Consider the following 26,288-nt stretch of genomic DNA (forward strand, 5'->3'; position numbering starts at 1 on the left):
TAATCTTTTTGTGATAAAGAATTGTCATTTCTGTCCCATGGAAATAAACTGTAGTGCATGTCTGGACTTGAGGGCACAAAAAGCAGGATTTAGAAAGAGTGATTGCGGATTTAAGTCACAAAATAATTGATAGTGGTATAATACTGACTATATCAACTGTGATGAGTTTTAAGGCGATTTTATCCTGTGAAAAATGCTGATTCTCTGCTGAGATTTGATGAACCGTGTTTAAGAGAAACTGTTTTCTCATGATTTTCTCACTGAAATTATGGAAGGTGCTCTAGAACATAAAATGTGGGCCCATTGTCTACAAATTCAAAAATATATTCCTCATCAGTGTAAGATAAATGTCTGATATTCTGAGTAGAACATGTACTTAAAACAATAGCATGTGTCTTTCAGTTGATTCTTCAGTTAATCAGAACTTCCCCAGTACTGTCCAAATTTACAAAAGAGATGAACACTCACTATGGTAGGTAGTCGCCGATGTCCCCTGAAGAGCCCCAAAGACCCTGCCCGCCCCAACATACCCACTTCAATGACAAAAGGCCCAGTTCAGCTCTCTTTTGGGATGGGGTCATAAGACCCCCAGCCGTATTTATTAAACATATATACAAAACACAATTTCAAACATTATTGCACAGTAACTCACGTTAATTACATCTTGTTTACAGAATTGAGACCCAGCCTTAACAGAGACTCTACTACACAGGACTTACCTAACCATAACTAACTTTGTTCCTGTACAACCAAGAAAAAACGTAAGCATTCTGAGTGAGACCATGACTGGTTTAGGGACCCTTTCTCTAAAAAACCCTTGTCCATAAAAGACAATGGATGGGTCCCTCCTTAAGGGAGGACCCCACCAACCGCCCTCCAATACCAGGAGTTCCTGTGCTGGGGGCCTGGCTGCCCTTAGGATACCTACCTCGGGCACCTCCTACACCCAAATTTGTTGTCCCCCAAGGGCCTGTGACAGCTTGTGCCAACTGTGCCAGCGCAGGTTTTTGCCAGGTATGAGCACGTGTCAGCGACCGCCCCAACCCTCCCACACCACTGCAGCCTCCTTTCCACCTGCTGCCAGCAGCCCTTGGAGGCTCCAGTGACACCGCTATTAACTTTGGTCCAAAAGGATGCCGTCCATGGACCCTAAATGTCCCCACCAATCATGAACTCACCCGCCAATCACACAACATACCATTACGACCTGCAAGAGGGAAAAAAGGTGTTAAACATAATATCCCACAAGCATAATGATCCCTGTACAGAATTAAAGGTGAATCACCTAATAACCATACTTATGTTCCAGTATGCTACACTTCCCACCCCCGAGCACACCCCGCTCTCCTTGTTCTGGGTATAGTGGGTGGAAAAACAAATCTCAGGCTCATGCGTCTCCTGGGTTATCCTTGGGCTATTCAGGGGCTGTAGTGCAGAGTTGCTGCACTGCGAAGCATGCTATTTCAGCCCTTGCGCGGATGGGGCAGGGAGCGAGGAGCACTCCTGCAAGGCATCTCAGGCTGCGAGTAGGAACCAAAGAGGCCCGCTCGCCGCCACTCTGCCTTTTAAGGAGCAGGGCCAACCTTCCTAGGTGGTTGTGACCCCTGATGCACTTTAGTGCTTCCAGAGGTCGTGCCCGTCCGGCCAATCACACCTGGCCAGCCCGCTAGACAACAGCACTTCGTCGCCGCAACCCTGCTTTGGGCCTCGGCTCCCGGCCATACATGGGACCCCCCCCGATTTGGGGGGAGCTTCTGCCATATAGCAGGTAGTCGCCGATGTCCCCTAAAGAGCCCCAAAGACCCCGCCCATTCCAATAAACCCACTTAAATGACAAAGGGCCCAGTCCAGCTCTTTTTTTGGGATAGGCGTCGTAAGTCCCCCGGTCGTATTTATTAAACATATACACAATTTCAAACATTATTGCACAGTAACTCACATTATTACATCTTGAGACCTAGCCTTTACAGAGATTCTAGTACATGGGAGTTACATAACCATAACTAAGTGTGTTCCTATACAACCCAAGTAAAAACATAAGCATTTCGAGTGAGAGCATGACTGGTTTAGGGACCCTTCCTCTTAAACCTCCTAATCCATAAAGAATAATGGGTGGGTCCCTCCTTAAGGGAGGACCCCACCACCCGCACCCCTATACTGAGAGTTTCAGTGCAGGGGGCCTGGCTGCCTTTAGGATACCTACCTAGGGCACCCCATGCACCCACATTCCTTGTCCACCAAGGACCTGTGCCAGCCTGTTCCAACTGCGCCTGCGCGGTTGGTTGCCTGGTAAGGACCACGTGTCAGTGACCACCTCATACCCCGCACCACTGCAACCTCCTTTTGACTTGCTGCCAGCACCCCCTGGAGGGTTCCGAGATGCCACTGTTAACTTTTGTATAAAAGAATGCCGTCCATGGACCCTAAATGTCACCAATCATAACCTCACCCGCCACAGGCCAGCAGAGTTCACCTACTATCTAGCCCCCCCACCATACCATGGACGTTGCACTAACCATGCCAATAAATTCTCGAGAAACACTGCATTACCTTCCTTAGACAAGTTAACTCCATCCTGGAAGGAAAAAACTTTCTCCTTTGATGCACCTATGTGGTATAGATGACAACCACGTCGTTCTGAGTAACTCACCAACCTTCCTGTTCAACCAATTAACAGAGTCGTTCAGGCGTCTGACAGACTTGACACCCCTCCAGTTCAACATGGGGACCATATGGGATCATACGATCATGGTCTAAGGAAACATTTTGGCAAGTCAAGCAATCTCAGAAATAACTAGTTCAAACAAGTCCTTCCTCCCAAGTTCTGCCAGATCATTGCCTCCAAGATGAACAATTTTAATCCCAGGGAGCGATACCCTCGAGGCAAGAGTCTGTCCAATGCTGTCCTCAAGTTGGCCAAGTGTAGACCTCCTTGACCGTAAAAAGTCAGCTGACATCCTGCTTTCTTTGCCCCGGCTGCACAGTCACCTGTGAAATGGAAAGCCTTTGCATGCCTCACATACGAGTGGCCCAACACATCTGTAACACTCCCCGCTCTCGCAGTAACAGGAGGCGATAAATTATCCAGTGGCCATATCGACTTCTCACATCTTCCACCTGTGTCAACAGGAGAACACAGAAAAGGAATGCGAGATTAGTGGCATAACACTTACAAGAGCTTCAATCTCACTTTGCGCTTGTAGCAGTCACAATTCCACCAGCCAATACTTTGTACCGCTGGCCCTGCAAGCCCCATTCTCGCCGCAGTGGTGGCTTCCCCAATCCTGAATGAATGGGAACTGTACTCCATGGAGTCCAAACCTGCAGTCCTCAGGGCACTGCTGAGCACTCTCAAAAATGGAAACCTAGTAAGTCGTATCCCATACTCATGAATCAAAAGTGGGCTGATAGACCCGTGTGGCCGGTGGGCCAGAAAAACTTCCAAATTCATTAGGGGACAACACACATTTCCCAGAGCCCTGTGGAGTAAAACATGGCCACACCAACCCACCTGAGGAGTCTTTGAACAAGCAATTGTGACCGCCAGAGAGCTGCTTAGTTACTGAATATGTGCCTGTTGAGGACCACCTCTTCTGTCCCCTTTATTCTTGGCCACTAGCTCCCACACCCGAAATGTCCCGTAAAATGCTAGGGAAAAAGCTGCCTTGAACAGTTGGACCTCATCCTGTGACCTACAAATGCCATCCTAGTTGGCCATGATGGCAGCTAAACTGACAGCATTTATGCAGTACCTGGTGTCTGACTTGCTTCCCTCCAAACACTGCAAACCCTCTGCGCCCTCCACACCAGGAAAGTTCTGCAATATGGCGCTTGGTGTATGTTAGATTTGGGGGTCTCTAGTTGGCACAAGTAGGTACTTGTGACAAATAGGGACCCTTGCCTCTAGTCAGGGTAAGGGGGTACACTCCTAAAATAACCCCTACTCACCCCCTTGGTAGCTGGCACGAGCAGACAGGCTTATCTCAGAGGCAGTGTGTAAAGCATTTGTGACTACATACAGTAATCCAGTGACAACACTTCAAATAGACACCACACAGGTTTTTATATCAAAAATACATATACTTTATATAGATTTACCACAAGACCATAAATGACAAAAATACACAATACTATTACTTTAAGATGGTAGTTTTTGGCTTAGTTCAGTTCAGTTCTTAAGATGCAACACTTTTCGCCAATGTACCTTACGATGCGTTGTGCTTCCAAGTAATGTCGCAGCGATGGAAATGCGGCAAAGTTCTGGTGCAAAGAAATAAAGACGTGAAGATCTTCCAGATGCGGCACGCTTCTCCGGGGATGCGAGAAGTTCTCGGTTCGATGAGTGGACTGCAGCGGCGACACCCTTGTTTAGAAGTCCGACGGCAACAGCTCCAACTGCGACACTCTTCTCCCACGATGTGTGAAGCTTCCGTACGACGCGACAACTACAGCGGCGACATCCTTGTTCAGAAATGTGACGGCAGCGGCTCCGACGGCGGCGCGCTTCTCGGGGATGCGAGGCGCTTTCTCCGATGCGGTGCAATGCGACAGTTCCAGCGGCGACACCCTTGTTCAGAAGTGCGACGGCAGCAACAGCGACGGTGACACGCTTCTTACTCGTTGCAAGACTCTTCTCTCGATGCGGTGCAGTGCGACAACTCCAGCGGCGACACCCTTGTTCAGAAGTGCGACGGCAGCAGCAGCGACGGCGACACGCTTCTGCTTCGTTGAGTCGCGCTTCCAGCTCCTTGCGACACGCAGTCCCTCAGAAGGCCCAAAAAAGCAGCAGGCACTTCCAAAGAACTCTGGGAAGCTGGGGGTTGAAGTCTGTTGTCCCTGAGACTTCAGCAGGAGGCAAGCTCTGTTCCAAGCCCTTGGAGATTTTTACAAGTTGAAATAAGCACACAAAGTCTCTTCTCCTTCCTTTGGCAGTCAGGCAAACCACTGCAGGCCAATCCCCCAAGCAGCACTTCAGCTTAGGGATAGTCGCTCCTCAGTTTCTTCAGGTTCCGCTCCTCAGTAAAGGTTTCTTCTTGTTCCAAAAGTGATCTAATTTCTTGGGATCAGGGTCCCAATATTTATACCTCAAAATCCTTTGTCCTCTGAACGCAGAGGGGCCTTTGCCCAGTCCAAACCAGTTGTGGAGCACTCTGTTTACATGACTCCTTCTTTCCTTTCACAGTGCAGGGAAGAAACATCAGACGCCCCACAGGAAATGGAGCCAGCATTGTGGAGGGAAAGCACAGCCCTGGAGCACTTTGTTGACATGATTCCTTCTCTCCTTTCACAGTGCAGGGCAGAGACATCAGACGCACCACAGGGGGTGGAGCCAGCACTGTGGGGGGCAGGCACAGTCCTATTCAGGTCCCAGGTGCAACACCTCCCTCCCATCTAGATGCAGATCTCTCTATTCACCACTGGGCGGACTCACCCTGTCTCCTGGAATCCCCCAGCCCTGTCACTCAAACTCCAGACAAGGAATACACAACCTAGCAGAGGCAGGTTTGAATGGTTAGACAAGAAAATACCTACTTTCTAAAAGTGGTATTTTCAACCACAGAATGTTAAAACCAACTTCACTAAAAGATGCATTTTATCATTCTGAGTTCAGGCATACTAAACTCGAATTTCTACCATGTTCCCTGAGTCAGTTAGGATTATAAACATGCAATAATCTAACAGCCCATTCTGGCCTATGGAGAACAGGTAGCCTTGCAATAGTGAAAAACGAAAATGGCTGTAATTCACTATTAGGACATGCCACACACATCAGGGCATGTCCTACCTTATACTTACAATGCACCCTGCCCTTGGGCCTACCATAGGGGTGCCTGATATGAAGAAAAGGGAAGGTTTAGGGACTGGCAAGTGGGTGCACTTGCCCAGTCAGCATGACAGTACCAGACTGCACGCAGGCTCTGCAATTGCAGACCTTAGACACATTTTACAAGGCTGCTTCTGTGGGTGGCACAACCAGTGCTGCAAGCCCACCAGCAGCGTTTGGATTTACAAGCCCTGGGCACACTCAGTGCACTATACTAGGGTCTGACAAGTAAACCAAATTAGTCAATCATGGAATCACTAATCAATACATTCATTTACAATAGGGAGAGCATATGTACTTCAGCACTGATCAGCAGTGGTAAAGTGCCCAGAGTCATAAAACAGCCAACAACAGGTCAGAAAACTATAGGAGGAAGGCAAAAAGTTCAGCGATGACCCTGCAAAAAGGGCCAAGTCCAACAGCGTAGGATACCGTTTGTCTCTCTTCCCTCAAGTACCCCAGAAACGCTATTACAGATTTGGGAGAAAACCACTCCCGACCCCAGTGTGCTCATGAAAGTTGCAATATGTGCAATGTGCTCCCTCATAGGCATGCCTCGTTACGGGCGGGAAGCTGGCAGCCATGAGGTCTGGTAAACTTGGGCACCACGCCGCCATAGATGCTCCGGGAATGGAGTCGGGAACTCTGCTGCTTCTGGGTGGTGGAACCTGAAAGTCTGCAACTTAAAACGAGACACGCATCCGCTGCATTGTTCAATACACCTGGCACATGCTTAGCTTTATAAATGACATTCAATTTCAAACACAGATGTACGATCTCTTTCAATAGCCTCAGGATCATCCTGCATTTGGCTGCCTGTTAATTAATACATTCAACTACAGTCATGTTATCCAACCAGAAAATTATGGACTGATTGTGGAACTGTCCTGGCCAAATCGTGAGGGCCACCAGAATGGGAAAGAGTTCAAGGAAACCAATGTTTACCACCAACCCAAACTCCACCCTTTCCTTTGGCCAATGTTGAGCACACCAGGAGGTACCCAGAATGACGCTAAAACCCATGCTGCCCGCAGAGTCTGTAAACAAGCCTATCTCCCCATTAGCTTTGGTGGGGATTTCAATGGTACGAAGTCTCACATCCTGGTGGACCTCTCTCGATAACCTAGTATGGTGGTGTCTCAGCTTCAGGCCAGACATGGCCTGGGCAATTGACGGAAACAATGGGTGACCCACGGGACTGATGAGGAAAGTAAAATTCAACTGTCCCACCACCACCTAAAACTGATGCAAAGTCACGTTCCTGGCTAAAAGGCATTCCTCCAATGCCTGCAAAAAGGTCCTGACGTTTTCTTGGGGAGCCCAGAGACTCCAGCCAGAGAATCCAATTCAATCCCCAGGAACTCAATAGTTGTAGCTGGGCCAGAGGTCTTGTGCGCCAGGGGTACTTCAAAAATCCCCATTAAATCCTGGAAAGACTGTAGGCCCCACTACACTCTGCTGCACTGGAGGGAACTCAGAAAAAGGAAGTTGTCCAAATAATGCAGTATCCACCAGTGCTCCGACCTCTGTCTGAATACCCACTCCAGAAAGTTGCTGAACTTCTCGAAATACGCACAGAAGACAGAGCAACCCATGGGTATACACTTATCAAAGTAGAATGAGTCCTCAAATTGGAAACCCAGTAGATGGAAATCATCCATGGTGTACAGGTAGCAGCCGAAAGGTGGAATCTATGTCTGCCTTCGATAGCAACGTCCCAGGTCCCAATTCCTGCAGCATCCCGATCGCCTGATCCAGAGAGGATTATTTGACTGATCATAGTACTCGGTCAATAGCTTCGTTCATAGATTGACCTCTAGGTGCAGATAGGTTTTTTTTTTTTTTTTTTTTTTAAAGTTCCAAAACCTTTATTATAACACTTCACAGGCTTACAATCTCACGCCTACAACCTCACGGGCCGGCTACAATTGACATATCTCCAGCGGCACCATCCATCCTGTACACAGCCAATTGACCGACAACCCGGAGGTCCGGCGGCAACTCCCAGCATGCCCGTCCCGATATCAATCCTGCTGATAGCTCTACAATCCGGGACTACGAGCTGACTTCACTGCCCAACAGGCACATCAGTTCCATGCGACAGCGTCAACCTTGGAGCGTGAGTGTCCAGGAGCACCCCGTACCACTACATTCCATACCCTCCACACTCATCACATCCTAACCAGAATATCTTAGCGCCCCTCAATCCATTACCACCCACCGTGTCCGCACCACCGCCTGTCCTCAGTGCATGACGTCTAAGTTTGTACCGTGTCCGTCTGTCCCACGCCCTCAGGGACCTGTCCCTCCCCGGTAGCGGAGCTAGGCTGTGCTGCTAAGTACGCCCTGAATGGGTCCCATATGTCCTTAGCCCTGCTCTTCAATGGTTGTGTATCAGCGTATATTGCCGTCTGCTCCTGGCAGTACAGTAAATCCTCAATCCATTCCTTAAATTTCGGTGCGCGACCCCTAGCCCACCGACACGCAACTCTCCGCTTCGCCATCAAAATCGCTATGTTCCCAAACTTCCGATGCACCTTAGGTATCGACACTGTATAGCCTAACAACATCATGAGCGGATCCCTCTCAACCGCGTCGCCCAACATAGAGGTTAGCGCCGTATGCACCTGCGACCAATAATCAGCCACCTCTGGACACAGCCAGGCTAGGTGCAAGAAATCAGCTCCCTCCATGTGGCACCGCTCACATCTATCATTGTCCGATAGTCGGAATCTAAACTTTCTAGCAGGCGTGTAATACATTCTCTGCAGGAATTTATAATGAATAATACGCAATCTGCAACTGGACGATATCTGGAATGTCTGTTCACAGCAATATGCCCATTGCGCCTCAGTTATGTCCCTGCCCAGCTCGGCCCTCCACTGTTTGAGCGCCGCTCTTTCCACGCCCCCACTGTGTAGGTGCAGATAGGTTGAGGATCAAGCTGCACTTTCCTGGGTCCTTCTTCTGGACCATCCCCAAAGGGGGACAAGGAAAAGTCTCAAGCGGGACTGACTATAAAGGACCTGCTACTCTCCCCAGGTTCCTCTCCTTCAGTATCTTAGCCCTGACGACGCTATGGTTGGCCCTAAGGGACTATTGGTTCTTGCTGTATGGGACCCCCATACATCCTGCCACAGGGATCCTGAAGCCATCTATAAAACCCTCAGACAAGGACTGCGCCGCAGCTGAGTTGTCATAGACATTGAACTATGACACCATTACCTGCCAGTTAACGGGGAGGGGGCCTTCACCAGGAGGAAATGATCATTCCTGTTTTTGGGGGCCTCTATCCTTTGCCTTTTTAAAACACTTTGACTCTGGGTGGGAAGGCAGGCCACAGAAGGAACAATAATGTTTGAACTTGCACATTCCAGGATCATTTATTGAAATCCCAACAGGACCCCTTCTTTTCCCCCCTTCCGGATTACTACTTTGCATGCCCAAAAGGGCTGACTAGGAGTAGCCTCCAGCATTTGTGGCTGCATAAAGTGCAGCCAGGTGTTGACATCAATCTGATCACATTCCAGCGTAGGCCTACTGACATTAATACTCCTGAACTACTTGTCATAATCTCTCCAGGCCGTGCCCCCAAACTCATTGTGAGCACATACTATCCTATTCTGTTAGCATATCAATTGTGCCCCAAAGGTTGGAAAATGCTCTGCCATGATGGCTTGAAAAATCGTGAGCCAATTCATCAATGTCTCCTCAAACCACTTTATATACGGCCAATAGCCATAATCCCTAGAATGGGAGCACTCCTTGAATCACTTGCTCTACTCCTGCTTGGGTCTATTCACAATCAGCTCACACATATCAATATAACTACTAGGCCTGGGCGGATCTCTTGGAGTTGATGAAAAATCAGCCAAATTCCATGGAGTTCCGTGAGCAAGCACAGTATTGCTCGGCCACCCCTAATGAAGTTCCATTGGCTGCCGAGGGTTGTTGGGGGCCAAGAACCCCTACAGTTGTCATCAGTAAGTCCCCCACAGCGGGATTGCTGAGACATCACCGCCCTCTTTCTCCACCACTCTTCAAAAGGGCCTCCTGGTTCACTAAAAGTTGCTGGATGAAGTCCCCTTGGCTTCTGTGGTTCTTTGGGGGCCAAGACACCTTATTGTTGCTACAAGTAAGTCCCCCACAAAGGGATTGCTGAGACGTCGTTAGAGCCCCTGCCCCCTTTCTCAATCACTCTGCAAAGGGGCATCCTAGAGCACTACTGGTTGGGGGATGAAGTCCTCTTGGCTGCTGAGGGTCGCTGGGGGCCAAGAACCCCTATTGTTGCCACAAGTAAGTCCCCCACAGAGGGACTGCTGAGACAAGGGGTGAGTGCACTGGTAAACTCAGCTAAACTGGCAGACCTTTTGCCGAACTCTGCGTTCCAAGCGGAGTGGCAAAACTCTGAAGTCAGCACACAGAGCGGAGTTTACTGCCTACCACTAATTAACTACAGTTTCAAATGTTTTCTGTCACCTCCATCGGCACGTGCATGTCCAATCGATCATGTTCGGAACGCACTTCCCTCAATCCAATACTCGACAATGGAGCCACCATGCCTGTTGGCACTGTCTCCTGAGGAGGGGGTGTAGCCCCAGCTGTGGGCAGAACTGCTTGCTGCACACCACTTGCGTTCAAGGTACTACCCACTGTTGAACCCTGCTTCACTTCACCAGCTGGTACCGTCCCACTGGCTGCCCCCACGAGCTCACTAGAAGTCAGAGCTTTAACACCCTGTCCCCCTGCACCTGCAAGGTGGCCCACCAGCCTCCTATCCCTTTCCACATTGTCACCTTCAGCTATCCAGCTAAAGCGCTCTCCATTAGAGGTGCAGGCAACATCCCTACCTTTGAAAGCCAAGGCAAAACACTGGCTAAATCCGCAACCAAATCGTGCTGTCCAGCACCTCCCGCAGACGTGACCCCAATCGCCATGCAACTGTTGCCATCCTGTGTAATGCTATTACTTGCCGCTGGCACCATCTCAGCAAAAACTCTAACCTGTGCCACCCTTTCACCTATGCTGTTCACTGGTAAGGCCTCTGAGGCAACCACTGTGTTTAAACTCGGCCTCTCTGTGAGCACCACTGGCTTCCAAGTCTGCCCCTACTGAGGGACCTCTGGGCAAAAATATCATCCATCACATACACCCTGCACATCAATGCCTCAATATCTAATCCATGCGTACACACTTGGAGCACCTCTTCGCACCTCCTGACATCCTGACTATGGACGTTAAAGTGGCACGAATCACCAAATCGCATTCTGAATGTGCCCCGCAGAGTGACACGGCCAAACAGCAGGTAAACAAGTCTCTCACTAAATTCCTTGGTCTGGGCAGTCAGCAGGAATGACCAACCAAAAACACTGAAAATACTGACAGGAGCCACTCCTTTAATAATTAAAAAAAACCCTAAGAAACTGCAGGCTCCTACACTGTAGAACAAAAACAGCCTAAGAAGGTAAGTATTAGCCAGGCTGCCGGGACAACTGGATAATATAGTGGCAGGCCACAACTACCAAACAAAACAAAGGCCCCACTAGGACAAACACAAGAAAACAGCAAAAAGATCCCATTCAGCCCCCCAGCACCACTCTACTACGAGTGCCAAATAGACTACTTCCAATATCCCAAAACTCCTCACAAATGCCAGCCAAAGAAAAACGCCCAAGAAGCAGGCTTTACTGCACTCCCTGTGCCCCCCTTACCTCCACAGCCCTGCTAATGGCCCAATGCGCCCAATGGAGCCGCCGCCGAGCAATTAAAACACTCAGGTCAAGCGAGACAAATCTCAAGCCTGTGCAGCTCCTGGAACACCCTCTGGCTATGCAGGAGCTGTGGTGCAGAGTTGCTGCAGCGGGAAAAGTGCTGGTTCAGCAATGCGCTGGTGTGGAGCGAGGAGGACACCTGCAAGCAGTCTCAGGCAGTGAGCAGGAACCAAAGAGGCTCGTTTGCCATGGACCTTCCTAGGTGGTCGTAATCCTGGAAGCATTTTAGTGCTTCCAGAGGTTGCGCCCGGCCTGCCGGCCAATCACACCTGGAAGGCACACAGCACCTCTTCACTGCGACCCTGGTTCGAGCCCTGGCTTCCCATTAGACATGAGTTGGGGGAGCTTCTGCTAATCTTTAAACAACAGTACTTAACAGTGCATCGATGTGGAAAATGTGTAATATTTTATTTGGCAAAAGCAGCAGCCATTTTGGCTGAGGTGTTCATTTCCTTTTCTTCATAATTCTCCCGTCCTCTGCTGCTCGTCTTTTCCTGCCTGGTCTATCTATTTTAGTTGACTTCCTGACTCAGCTAAAAGCAATGTATATGCTGAGAGATTGTAGCTGCCAGTACATCTGTTCACTGTCAATCATTTGTTGCTGCCATAAGCATTTCTGCTCCCCCTCCCACTTTGCTGACCATGTAGTTTTTATCTGTCCTTGTTTGTTGATAACTATTTCCAAAACTTGCTCTTCCTATTTCTGTTCATGTGCTTACACTGCAGAAAAACTGTATAAAAGCTCTGTGTTCTGTGACTTCAGTGTACTACCTCCTCCAGCACTTGAGAGTGCTGTGTGGACATGGTCCCACTCATGAGTGATTAATAAACTTGTTATTTATTCCTACTTCAGTGCTGATCTCTACTTTGTTGGTTTTTGAATCCGTGGACAAAAGGGTGACCCTGCACCAGTGTACCCCTAAAAAGGTATATTTCTACATCGATACGCCACAAAGTAGCCAGCTATTCTATAACTCGTTGACATTATGCTGGTTTTTGACCCTGTATAGCACTCCAGTGACTTTTGGCTAGGTTCGTGCTATAGAAATACCACAAACATATAGATCATTTTCTACTGCAGCTTTACCAAAGAGTTCCTGTGAAAAACTGGAGTACTAACATCCTATATTGACAACAAGGTGAAGCACTCCCTAACGCAATGTTGTTGCAATAGGAGTTGTAGAACTGTACATTTCTTATGGAGGAGACGGTTTTCATTTTTTCATAGAAATTATGAGTAATGCTAAAGAAAGCTAGAATTAAAAAAAAGGCATGTATCCACACATTCTCAACTTCCTTCCTCATGCATGTCAGAATAAAAGGTCTGGCATGCTGAGTGAAACAAGGACTTTTGACAACAGCAGCAGTCTGTCAGTTGACTCTCTTGTGTTCTACCGTAGCTTCACCATGAAATTCTAATGAACAAATAGAGTGCGAACATTCTATATTGAAGACAAAAGTGAGGCACTTCTAAATGCTGTTTTGCTCAAATAGGAGCTGTTGAATTTAAAGCCATTCCTATGGAGCAGGGTGACGTAAATGTGCAGTGAGGCGTCATAGATATGAAACCAACTAATTTACAAAAATGTGAGAGGAAGTATGTTTTCTAGAATTTTATGGCACAAGATATTTTTAAAGGGGTTGAAAGCAGTAACAAGAGAAACCCCTACCTACCTACAGCAACAATTTCCACATCTATTTACTCAGGTTACCCATCCTTTGTTGTTTCATAACTCCTCCGTTTTAAAACCGTAATAACTTGGTAGACCTCAAACGTTTTTAATCTCCATTTAAATGTAGGGGAGCAGAGTTTGTTAAGAGGTAAAGCAAGCTATATAATAGAAACAGATTTAGGCTTCAATGGATAGCGAGACCCTCTGAATAATATTTAATTCTGCTTTTAGTTTTTCCCACTACCTCTTGCCAGTACTTGAGGGAGAGAGTTGATGCCAGTCAGCCTTTATGTCTGTGCAATGCAAGTTCTGATGTGGGTGGTATTAATGTAGAATTCCAGTCACTTGATGCTGCTGATGATGTAGGGAATCACACTCTCGTGCCTCAGACAGTCAAATTGTTACTTTCAATGCCACTATGCGTCCAGCTGAACCCATACCTTTATATCAGGGGTGTAACAGAGGTCCCCGCAGCCCCCGCATTGCAGGGGGGCCCCTTGCTCCAGGGCCCCCCCTCACTTACTTCATCATGATGATGAATTGAATCGTGCGCAGTGCGCACGGTACTGTTATCAATTAAATGGTGCGCTGCGCAAGGCATGCATGCCTGGGCCCCCGCCGGGCCTCAGAAGCTAATCGTTCATGGTGCGTGCGCAGAGGCTTGCCCCGGTCTGCATGAATTAAACAACTGCTGCTGCACACGCGCGGGCCCTGGCCGGGGCCTCTGAGGCTCTTAATAAATGGTGCCCGGTCCCAGCCGGGGCCCCTCAGGCTCTTCATAAATGGTGACCGGCCCCGGCCCTCTGTAGCCTTGCTGCACAGCATTTACAATGTGCAGCACGGCATTAAAAAAATGTAAAAGAAAAGAAAATCTATGACTTGACCCACCATCATTTTGTAGGCGCACAGAGGCAAAAAGCATGAGCTGGCCTACAAAATGATGCCAGCGCTTTAACCCCTTCCCCGCTCATGACGGAAACACTCCGTAATGAGCCACGGTTTCGCTGTGCTCATGACGGAGTGGTTCCGTCATGCTGCGGCTGTTGGCCGCCGCTCCGCCCACGGGGCGCTAATTCCCCGCCTGTGCGGGCGATTAGCGCAGTGGGCGGGACGTGACGGAACCACTCCGTCATGAGCACAGCTCAACCGTGGCTCGTGACGGAGCGGTTCCGTCACGAGCACAGCGCCACCGCGCTGCCCCCATACCCCCCCCAGCGCCGCGGCGGGATTCCTGCCATGGCGAAGGGGTTAATATTTTCATTTTGTTGTCGATACAGGATAAACAAAACGAAAAAGTAAACTGGCCTGAGGCTGTTAATAAATGGTACGCGCCGTGCCCCCGGTCAGGGCCCCTGAGGCTCTTAATGGTGCGCGGCCTCGGCCGGGGCCTCTGAGGATCTTTAGATTAAATGGTTATGGTGGGTCAGGGTGGGTGCGCGAGTTGCGCAGTTGCTTCCGCGACGCGTCTGCGCGTTCTTCAGGGTGTGGCAGGGCTGGTCACTATTCAATGCCTGACCTGATTTGAATTTGTCCTGACATGCGCATTGAGCGTGCGCAATTAAAAGTGCACGTGAGACTGACTGAGGCGTGGCATCCCAAGAAGACCAGTCACCCAGCCACGCTCCTACGAGGACTGTCCGAAGTTCGTCACCGGCCATCATTTAAATTATGTTTTTACTAGCCCCCCAGCCACTGCCGTCTGCCTGGCTAGCCTTGCCCTGGGCCCTGCCATCTGCCCGTCCCGCTCGCTCCTAACACTGAAGCTGCAGGCCAGGCCCAGCCCTCAAGTCAGGTGAGTGTGCGTCCGAGGCCGAGCCTAGTAGCAGGAGTGTCCGTGGGTGGTGGCGAGGACAGTCGGAGACGGAGTCTCAGTGGGTGGCGGGCGGTAATCAGATAATTTGGATTGAAATTCTGGGAGGGCATCAATGGTGGGACCCGGTAGGTGAGTGCATTGTGAGAGTTGAGTACACTGAGTACTCGGAAAACCATGTTTTTTAAACAATATGAATTAATTATTTCAACTTAAAATACATTGACAAAGCCAATAGGTCGGGTTATAATTGAAAGTGAATGGATACTTCAGTCAATGCAGTCCCTAATCCATCAGTCCACAGTGGCGTAGGAAGGGTTGTGCGGTGGGTGAGGGCCGCCCCGGGTGTCATCACTGAGGGGGGGTGACAAAATGGGAAGATTATGTGTTTTAAACACATATTTTTGACATTTTGTCAAGACGGGGGTGACAAGTGTCATCGATGAGGCGGGGTGACAAAATGGAAAAAATATGTGTTTTAAACAGATATTTGTGCCATTTTGTCAAGCTGGGGGTGACAAGAAATTTCCCACACCGGGTACCACCTGACCTTGCTACGCCACTGTCCGTCCATACACTCATTCACTCGTCTCCATGCTCATGCATCAATTTGTCCACTAATTGACTCTTTCTTGTGATCTTGGTTCATATGCATAACAACATTTTTTGACTCTCACCTGATCACCTTCATTGAAGATCTTGGGAGGGATTTAGCGAGCCTTTCTGACAGTTGTAATAAGGAGACATTGATAGTTTGGCCGGGGGATTTCAACACGAGGTTGTGTGGGAACAGGGGTCCCTCTGCCTGCGGTATGGAGACAACAGATGGGGAGGACTTCCAGCACACCCCCTTTGGAGAGGCGCTGAATAGAGCGATGACCACCAGCTCTTTACTATTACTAAAGACTATAAGGCACTGGGAGACCCTTTACCCGCTACGTATAAGGGGGTAAAGGTGCTCGAAAGGTGAGATGGATTTTATTATGGTACCCCGTGATCTAACTAATTTGACTACAATGTACCTGCCTTCTGTGTCAGAGATCACAACCCCCTATTTGTATTACTGGACCTTCATTTGTTGGGGGCATTAGGGAAGCAGGAGAGTTTGGGCCCCTTTCACTCACGCAATAAGGGTGTGAGGGTAAAATGGGAAAGGGTGGATAGGGATGCTTTCTTTGCGAAAACTAGTGATGGAGAATAGGGAAGCTATATCAGCACTCACCCTGGAGGAGGAGGCCCTCAGAGATTATCTCTAATGCTTTTAGGACCTTATGTATCTCCATAGATAAGGGGTTAAGGCAGAATAAAGCTCCTAAAAGATGGTCACCTATTGGCTGATTTAATCATGTCTGCACTTCGGACCATAGGAGACTGAAACTAGCCCTCTCCTCCAAGCCACAAACTAAAAGGTGATGTGATGTGCACGAGGAGAAGCTATACATCTACCCTGGAGGCTAGGATGTCAGAGTAGTTAGGAGCAGATGCATGGGGGTCTTGGAAAAAGCTTCTCACACAAAGGATTCTTCATTAATCTGTAAGGTCGTTAATGGGCATTTTTCTCAGGGTTTAAAATGTCCTCATTGGACATGCTCAGTGGCGTAACATAAGCCCCCGCACGCCGGGCGCTCCAGGGGTACCCCCTCAGCAAAAGTGCTTGATGGTGGGCCAGGGTCGGGGGGCCTCCTCCATGTACTTTGCAGGGGGGCCCCCTCAAGTTTCGTTATGCCACTGCTTTATATATATGAGCCCACCACACAGTGAACGTATGTTGAACGTTTATTTTGTCACTTTTGTGGCTATTTTATGTGGATTACTGTAGCAGGAAAATTAACATATCTCAACGTAATCGAATGACGTGATTCTTTTGCTTTTTTATATTTATTGTTTGAGACAAATATGATAAAACAAATAGAAAATGTTCTTAAATGGCAAGTCTGCTTTCTAGTAAAATCCCCTTCCACCATGTCTAAAAGTACTGGAGCTGCTGCATTCAACATCATCAATCCGGGAGCTGCTTTGGGTGCACAGAAACATATCAACCATGATTATCCGGGACCAGAGGATATATTTGGAATGGCACACCAACAGCACTGAGTCCTGCTGTTCCACGGCTTTGCTAGAAGCCTCGTTGCGTTCGAAGTTGTAATTTTCTGTGCTTAGTAGGGACAAACTATATGTCTAGATGTTCTCCTCCCTTCTGATTTGGGTAGCAACCAGGTAAATCTTCCAACCTCCTGATAAACAAATGTATAATTAGCATGTATTAATCCTGCGGTGAGCCCATGCATAATGTAGCCTAATAAATGTGTTCTTATATAATAGAACATAACTGGTCTTATGTACACAAATGTTATTATGTAACATGCTCTAACAGCCATTTGGTCTGGTCGGCGCTACATAAAACTGGAAATAAATAAATAAAATGAAGCAATCAGGGATACTAGATCAGAGTCAGGCTTGAACTTGATCTTGCTTGACGCTGGTGTACAATATCCATTTTTAGACTATTGCATTTTAGGTAGGCTCTGAACATCCAGGTTGGATTATGGCGAGATAGTCCTTCCGACAGTTGAAGACGTGACTTAGTTGAGCTCTTATGCAGCATTCATTTCACCCACATACTTGTCGCTCCTGACGTCCTTGTTAGCTGGGAGTGTGAAGATCGTGTTGGTAGAATGGATCACTGGAGAACACCACTAGTTAACAAGATAATAATGGCTATGGATTTGGGATGAGTTGTTTCTCTGTGTTTTTCCAGGCTAGTGATCTCATATTTTGTGTCCATCAGGGAAATGATCCACAATAATTGTGTTGCTGTACTATTAGAGTGGTAGAATCTGCAGGTGTGAGTGCTACCCTATTGTATCGCCACATACAGTGGAGAACGTCCATTATTCACTCACCAGGTAATGGGCAGACTGAATGCAGGTGACAGCTAAACAGACTTGTTTACCTGTATTTCAAGGAAAATGCATAATGACCTCCCCTCCCCTGGTAAATCTGTCCTTCCTTACTTACTGTCGTTATGCCGACTGGCATGCAGGGCAACAACAAAGGCCCTCCACTTCTGTCTGTCTTAGGCAAGTTTCTGTATGGTACCCCAGATATGGTTCAGAGTCTTCATTTATGTTTCTACAGTTTGCCTCCAGGTGTTCTTTGGTCTGCCTCTCTTCCATTTGCTTCTGGGGTCCACAGGAAAGATGTTCTTATGATGGAATCTTGTTCTCTTCTGATAGCGTGTCCTATCAATCTCCATCTTTTTCTCATAATGATTGTGTCTATGCTCTTTTACTTGCATCTGGTGAGCAATTCCTGGTTGAAGATGGTTTGTGTCCAGAAAAAAGGCAACATTCTTCTCAGTTTCCTGGTGTGGAAGGTTGACAGTTTGGTGATGTGGCTTATCATTATCCAACACAAGGAGATGATGGACGGAGTGCTGAAACTTTTCAGCATTTCACCGCTAGTCACAGATCTGGGTTCAATCCATCATTGTTCTTTGGCTCACTTTGCCACCCCAGTTCAGACCCAGCCATTTGAAAATCAGTCTTAACCCTGTTCCTCATGGTAACAGTGTAAAATAACAGTCCCTTGACTTAACCAACACATAAACGATCATTTACCACAATATTTAATTATACGTTTGCACATTACAATCTTTCTACATTTATTACTTAAAAAGCAAACATGATGTTACAATAAAAACATATCACATTGAAATCCCTCAATTGGGCTCTTAAAAATGAATCCACAAAATCACAAAAAAAGTAAATTATTACACAAATGATAATAATACGCCGTTATGGCCAGCATAACAGGGAAAACGTCATACAAGACAATGCACTTTGTCATAAATTGCACATCAAATTAGACCCCACATCAGAAAACACAGATTGTGATATATCTAGCACACTTCTATTTTCAAATCTGTGACGGTTCCTTTGATTGTGCTCTCAAATCCGTCGACGCGTTTCGATGGGTTTTCTTTATATTACCATCTTTCTCAAGACAAATAATGGACGTTTTCTCAATTGAAATGTCCGTTTCGTATAATCCTTGATATCTACTATCCCAACCTCGCTCAGTTTTTATTAAGGTCGTCTCAAATCTCCTCAATGCTTACGATTTGGACAGTATTCAAAATTTCCGTACGTCCGTTCAATCTTATCGTTATGTTAATACGGCCCCCTTGGTAAAAGCGTCATTCACTCGATTTTCAATTTTCAAAGGGGAATGGAGGTCCGTAGTAATCCTCCCCACTTATCGCGCCACCTTTCAGCGTGTGGTATACGGCATCAACGCGGAAGTGCTTCTACGGCGTCTTTCGTGGGAACAGTCCAGCCCAAACTGCCAAGCCAGGTATTCCCTGGACCGGAAACAAGTGCCTTGGGACCGGTTTCGGGGTAACACTCATCATCAGCCAGCCTAGCTTGAATCCAGTGGCAAAGTGAGCAAGAGACCCACGTCTGGGCATATCCTGCCAACTTAGGGCAAATAAAGCAAACACAAGGAGATGATGGACGGAGCGCTGAAACTTTTCAGACACTCACCCCCAGTCACAGATCTGTGTTGAATCCATCATTCTTATTTAGCTCACTTTGCCACCCTAGTTCAGTCCTAGCCATATGCAAATCAGTCTTGACTCTGTTCCTCATGAGAACAGTCCAGCCTGAACTGCCAAGCCAGGTTTTCCCTGGAACGGAAACAAGCATCCTGGGACTGGTTTCAGGGTAACACCCCTCATCAGCCAGGCTTGCTTGAATCCAGTGGCAAAGTGAGCATGGGACCCACATCTGGGCATACTCTGCCAACATAGGGCAAACAAAGCAACACCAGCATTCTGATCTATACAAGAGTATAGACAGAACACATCTCTGGCAAAGCCTCAGCTTGGTGTTGGTGCTGTACTGAGCTGACCACCACACATTGTTGAGCATCCTGATGGCATTCATGGCTTTGTTAAGTCTGCTAGTAATGTCACTACCTGCCCCTCCATCATGACTGATAGTACTGCCTAGGTTGGTGAACTCTTCAGACATGGCTAGGCCCACTCCATGCACCTTGATTGGTGTAGGATTTGGGATGCTGAGTGGCATGACTTCTGATTTCTTAGTGTTGATTTTCTGTGCATAGATGTTGATGTGAGACGTCTTTTCCTACATATATTATTGTGTGTGAGAGAGGAAATCTAGATCACCTGCAAAGTAAATGTCTTCATCTTATGCCTCTGGCTCAGTCTTCTGTTCTGCAATGCAACACCTAGTCAACGACTAGGTTGACGATCAATACTTACCTCACACATCTTTGTCTCACACCGGTCTTGACATCAAAATTATTCTATCTCCCACCTTGCAGGTAAAATTATCGTAGAAGATCTTGATGAGGAGAATTATCTGCTGCGGTATGCCATAGGCCAGAGGCAGTCACAGTGGATGCTGTCAAAGGCTTTCTCTAAATCATTGAAGTAGACGTATAGTTGTCTCTGGCATTCCATGCACTGCTCTATAATTGTTGCATAGAGTAAGGATATGATCAATACACCCTCTGCCCTTACGGAACAAGCCTGTTCTTTTCTTAACTGCTCCCCCATGGCATCAGATATGCACTATATAATAATTTTCTGTCCAGTAAATCTGTCCCGTCTCCTTTAACTGGTACCCATCACTTTTCCATCAATGTATGTTGTGCGAGTCTGCTTATGTCAATTGGGATTTGTCTAGCGCAGCTAATCACCCATGAAGGTATCCAGGCACTGAGAGTACTGCTGCAGGGTGCTCAGTTGAATAGCCAGGTCTTGAGTCCTTTTCTGAATTCCAACATGACGTGAAGCAGGAGGTCGTTCCAGGACTTCACAGTGAAGTAGGAGAAGGAGCGTCTTCCATTTTTGCTGCGGTGGATATGGGGGGTGTTGGTGAGGCATAGGGATGTGTAACGCAGGTTTCCCAAGTAAAGGTGGAGGTTCAATCAGTGGTTAATGTACGTAGGTCCCTGGAGGGCTTTGAAGGAGTGCATCAACATCTTGAACTGGCATCTCTTCTGAATGGGGAGCCAGTGGAGCTTCTTAAGGTGGGGGGGGTAAGGTGGGTCCTTTTGGGGAGGTCTAGGATGAGTCTGGCCACTGAGTTCTGTATTGTTTACAGTCTCTTGAGGAGGTGCAAGGTGATTCCTACGTAGAGTGCATTTCTGTAGTCCAGTCGGCTGGTCACCAGGGTTGTGTGATGGTGCATTTGGTGTCGGTGGGAAACCACTTGAAAATCTTTCTGAGCATGCGAAGGGTGAGGAAATATGCAGATTAGACTGTTGATGTATCTTTTCATGATGACCTTGCTATCCAGGATGATATAGAGGTTGCAGGCGTGGTCGGTCATCGTGGGTGAGAGTCTTAGTCCGTGGGGGTGCACCAGGCGTCGTTCCATGAGGATGTGTTGTGCCCGAAGATCAGCACTTTAGTCTTGTCTATGTTGAGTTGTAGGCAGTTGTCTCTCATCCAGTCGCCAATGCTCGTCATGCACCTGTGGAAATTGGTCAGTGTGGTGGAGGGGGTCTTCTGATAGTGAGAGGATGAGTTGGGTATGGTCGGCATAGGATATGATGTTCAGTCCATGTGATATGGTATTCAATGTGCGCAGTATGGATGCTTTCCTTAAAACACATTCAACAGCACACACATTGGAAGGTCATTCTGCCAAGTTCTTCCTTGAGCAAACCTTAGACCTACAGCTCAAACATTCTGCAGCAGATTAACTTTGGTTTGGTTATGAAAGCATCACAATCCACCCTAGAACTTTAATTGAGAATACAAGAATGATCTAAACCAGTTTCACTGACTTAGCAGATCTGCTTCTATTTCTGCAATGAGACATCTCATATCTGGTAAGGATGTTTAAGCATGAGTGTATGCACATACATCCCTAGTAAAATCTTCAGACGTGCCTGTATGTTGGGCTGAGAAATGTCTACGATAAGGAAATATCCTACTTTGAGGAGTCTGACTGGTCTACCCTGGAATATACAATATTTTGAATATGTCATGGCAGTAATACCAAGAAGTGGATAAGAACTATGTAGGGAAGTTTACTTTTCTGCTTGGTCACCCTGGATTTTTCACCTTTTGCTGGACCCTATATTTTTGCCGGCTTTATAACTCTCTGCTAACCAGCAGTAAAGTGCCTGTGCACTCCCTTTAAACATGGTTGATTTGACATATTCCAAATGAACATATTTAACTTGCCTGTAAGCCCATAGTGAGCTCTACATGTGAACTCAGGGCCTGGCCGTTAAATGCCACAAGTGGACTGCGGCACATATTTTTTCCATCCACTACAGTGGCAGTGCAAACATGGCTTTAGGCATACCACTGTAGCCTGACTGTAGCAATGTAACAACTGCAATTCTACTTCCCAAAATAAAGCATTTTGAGAGGTAAAAACCTCACTTTTAAATATTAAGAAGTCAGCCCTATGTATGTCTTATACTCCAAAGGAATCTGCTTTTGTTCTAAGAGACTTCTGTCTCTGGGTTTGTTATTGGTACAGTGGCTGCCTCCAACAGGATTTTAGTGTTAGATGTGGAAGGGCAGTAGGATTACCATAGTGCACCTCCCACTCACACATCCCACCCCCTAAAAGTCCAGGTTGAGTGTGGACAAAGACTTTCACTGTCTTGAAAATGCCCAAAGTGGGTAGGTTTGGACCTGTGAACTTTTACCCATTAGTCAGGGAGGTGCCAGAAGTCACCCCTCCCACTTGCTTGTGCTTGGTATAAATGTGGCAACTCTAGGCACACACTTTCAGAACACTTCCTGGACCTGCAGGAGATCAGAAGAAGACTGGACCTGCTGCCTGTTACCTGAAGGAACCCTGAAAAATTGGACTTGCTCCCTTTTGTACCCAGAATAAAGATGTGGACTCCAAGGGTCACAAGGCTGACAACAAGCTAAAAGAGGCCTTTTCCTGGAGATACTCAGCTGATCAGTGGGAACTGGACCTAGACTGGAATCTGCTGCCTCTATCTGAGACCCTGTGAGCTTTTAAGTACCTCACCTGGGGTCCTGGTGGGCTTTAGAAGTTATTCCTGTGATTGATCGGCACTTAAAGGACCAGAATGTAAAACTCTTTAAAGAGGACAAACATGGCAGGTATAGCCAACCTACGCTCCATCGCAGTCAGCCTCAAATTGCACCTATGTCCTGGTCTACAGTGAACCATTGACTATGATTGGTGGTTTGTGCTTTTAGACACAATTTTTACCAAAAGATTTAAAAATTCTTATCTCCGGTTACCCTTTTTGTATTTTATTGTTTTGGTGTCATTTTGTTTACTATGTTTCATTTGATTTTTCTAATTTATTTTGCGATTTTTATAGTTTTTTATTTCTGTTTAGGTACTTGACATGCTAAGTTAAGCTTGTCTTCTCTGTGCCATAGCTATCAAGGGGTTGAGCTCAGGTTAATTTAGTGATTTCGAATTTTCACCTTGACATGGGTTGTGATTGTTTTTTGAAGTAGGAAGTGATCCACCCCAAATAATAATCCAATATCTTACAAACTGGCCCTCATCAGTCCTCAGTTCGTTGTATTTGAATTGGAATTGGACTTGAAACAAGCTCTGCAGCCAGCTGAGAGAAGGGGTCTAAACCTGAAAATAGCATGCTGGAGTTGTCCCTCTAGTCCTGGAGTTTCCTTGCTGATGTGCACTGGAAGATTCAGCACAGCTGGAGGGTTGAAAGTATATGACAAGAAGGTTGTCTTAGAGACGCACAAATTCTACCAAAGACATCAACTACATGGTGAACCAGTTGAAAGTTTTGTGGGGGCTCTTAGGGATCTAGCCACAGCTGGTATATACAAATGGTTAGAGGATGAAATGATAAGGCACAAGCTAATAGAAAAAACTGAAAGCAAACAGGTCCAAGAAAGACTATTGACCACTCCTGTCCCAACTAAGGTCTAGACCATCTTTAGACATTACAAGAGGCATCATTAAGAATACGGCTGGTGTGTACAAAATGTTTGAGGATGAAATGAAAAGGATCAAGCTAGTAGAAAAAAATAAAAGAAAAAAGGTCCAAGAAAGACTACTGACCACTACCGTCCCAACCTAAATTTGGACCATTGATGGACATTGCAAGTGGCATCAATAAAACAGCTGCCTTTATGGAGGAAATGTCACTTATTGTATAACCACAAGTGTGCAACTGTGCACAGTGTAAAAACATCCACTAAATCCAGCAAGAAGAAGGACCAAGGATTAGAGGGAAAGAAGGGGAAGAGTTTGTAGTTTTATTGGCATTGCAGGAGAAATCCCTTGGGTAATGCACAATAGTGTCTTGCTTTAGACTAAAAACGCATTCGATGCTCTAGTCTTTTGCAAGAGTTCGTAGGAGTTTAACTAAAGTATCTGATGGGAAGCCTGACAATGTAGCTGAAATTCAGGACAACAATGGTCAAGTTTCAAAATTAGGTGAAGAAAGCATTATCCTTTGGGTAGATAATGATAATGCTCAAAGTGTGAATGTCTGAAAAGAACTACAGGAAGAACACCCATAAACCCAGTTGAGACCTGGGTGGAATAATTAGATCAAACAACGTCTCAACAGGTCACATTTAAACAGGCAGTTTTGTTTAAATATTTAAATTTGAAAAGCAACGAAGAAGGGAGACAACCGCGTCTATTTTTTGGATATTTGTAACGGTCTATATTCGTAAAGTTCATACACATCAATAGTTATGTTAGCACTATTAACAATACATGTAGGTGTAACCCAAATGAAGGGCGTGCACATACGTGCTCGCGAAAAGAGTGATCGGTGCTATGACACATGAAGATGAGTGAAGAAACAGCTAAATAAATGGCGCAAAAATAATTATATCAAAGAAAGATGGTTACAGAACAATATTTTAACAAGATGCCCAAAAACTTAATACAATCTTTAACAGCAACCATCAAGGTGCCAAACAATGCGCTGATCGGTCGACGGCATTTCAACGCTTATTGGCTTTAGGTCGTCATCAGGACCAGGGTTACAATTCGTTTAGATGAGTGCACAATGATGAGGCTAATTGTTCAGCCGCGAGTAGGATTATCAGATGAAGGATCCAATGTGGACAAGTCCGTAGACTTCTGGGGATCCCAATTAATGGGTGAGCTGTAGAGAAAAGCGACAGATGTCTGTTGAACCCTATAGTTCTTTCGATGCCGGTCGTGGATCCAGAGGTTTAAACTATCTGACCAGCCAGCGTGAGTCTGGCGTGGAATGGGCCGGAGAATCACGAACAGAATTACTAAGCTAAGTGTGTTAATGGAAATATTATCAAAATACTTTATTCCCAGACTGATATGAGTGGTGTGCCTTTCTGGATGATGGCTGATTCAGGATCACCGTATACACTACTTGGTGTGGATGATTGGGAAAACTTCTACTGTGTGACATTAAGGAACAGCAATGTAAAACCCATTGCCTATTGTGTAATGCTAAATGATGTATTGGGAGATGTGGTAATATGCTGTACATCATTCTGACTTGTGATGCTAGGAGGTCAGAATGATGTGGTCGTTCTATGTGAGAATTAGAAGGGCGCTGACGTGGGGATTCTGAAAGAGGGAGTTGGGAGATAACTGTTGGTGGATGAGGTGCCAATAAACTCACCTTTCTAACGTGCTGCGTGGAGCCTGTTTATTCAAGTACCGAAGAACACTACATTTATTTGGCTATGATCGGGAGAAAAGGCACCTCAACACTGATCAAACTCTGTCCAGCGCAAGACTTCTGCTGTCAGTCACGGAGTAATTGATTCATCTTACTGGAAGTGGAGTCGAAAGAGAGGTGTCATCGCGGGTCATCGTGAGTCGAATCACTCTGGGTGGAGCGGTGCGCTTTTCGATGGTAATTGTTTATTATCAGGAGAGTTGGAAAGAAGATTGGTTGCGCGAGACTGAGAGCGCGAGACTTTGGAGTGTGCGCGCTAGGAATTCGTAAGCAGACTTGGTTGGGCGAGACGGAGAGCGCGAGGCATCTGAGCATGCGCAGGAAGATTCCAAAACGAGGCTTGACTCTAGCCAATGAGGAGCGGTGACGTCATTACTGGTGGCCATTTTGTGTGGTTGGGGAGATACACACACAGCAACGTTAAAATACGTGGTGTAGAACAGAACGGTTCGTGACAGGCCATCGGTGGATTTAAGATAAAATAAAACGTGTGCTTTCTAGGCGAT

General features: G+C 46.8%; 1 long non-coding RNA gene across 1 annotated transcript in view; it reads right to left on the reverse strand.

Moving 5' to 3' along the window:
• Nucleotides 1-564: 564 nt before the first annotated feature.
• Nucleotides 565-26,288, reverse strand: part of LOC146871186 (uncharacterized) — a 138,388-nt gene continuing 112,664 nt past the window's right edge. Inside the window, exon 5 of the long non-coding RNA XR_014980729.1 lies at nucleotides 565-3,117. This is a non-coding gene — a long non-coding RNA (uncharacterized LOC146871186). The remainder of the gene's footprint in view (nucleotides 3,118-26,288) is intronic.

This window comes from Triturus cristatus, chromosome 1_1 (genome assembly GCF_964204655.1).
Source record: "Triturus cristatus chromosome 1_1, aTriCri1.1, whole genome shotgun sequence".
Classification (NCBI taxonomy): domain Eukaryota; kingdom Metazoa; phylum Chordata; class Amphibia; order Caudata; family Salamandridae; genus Triturus; species Triturus cristatus.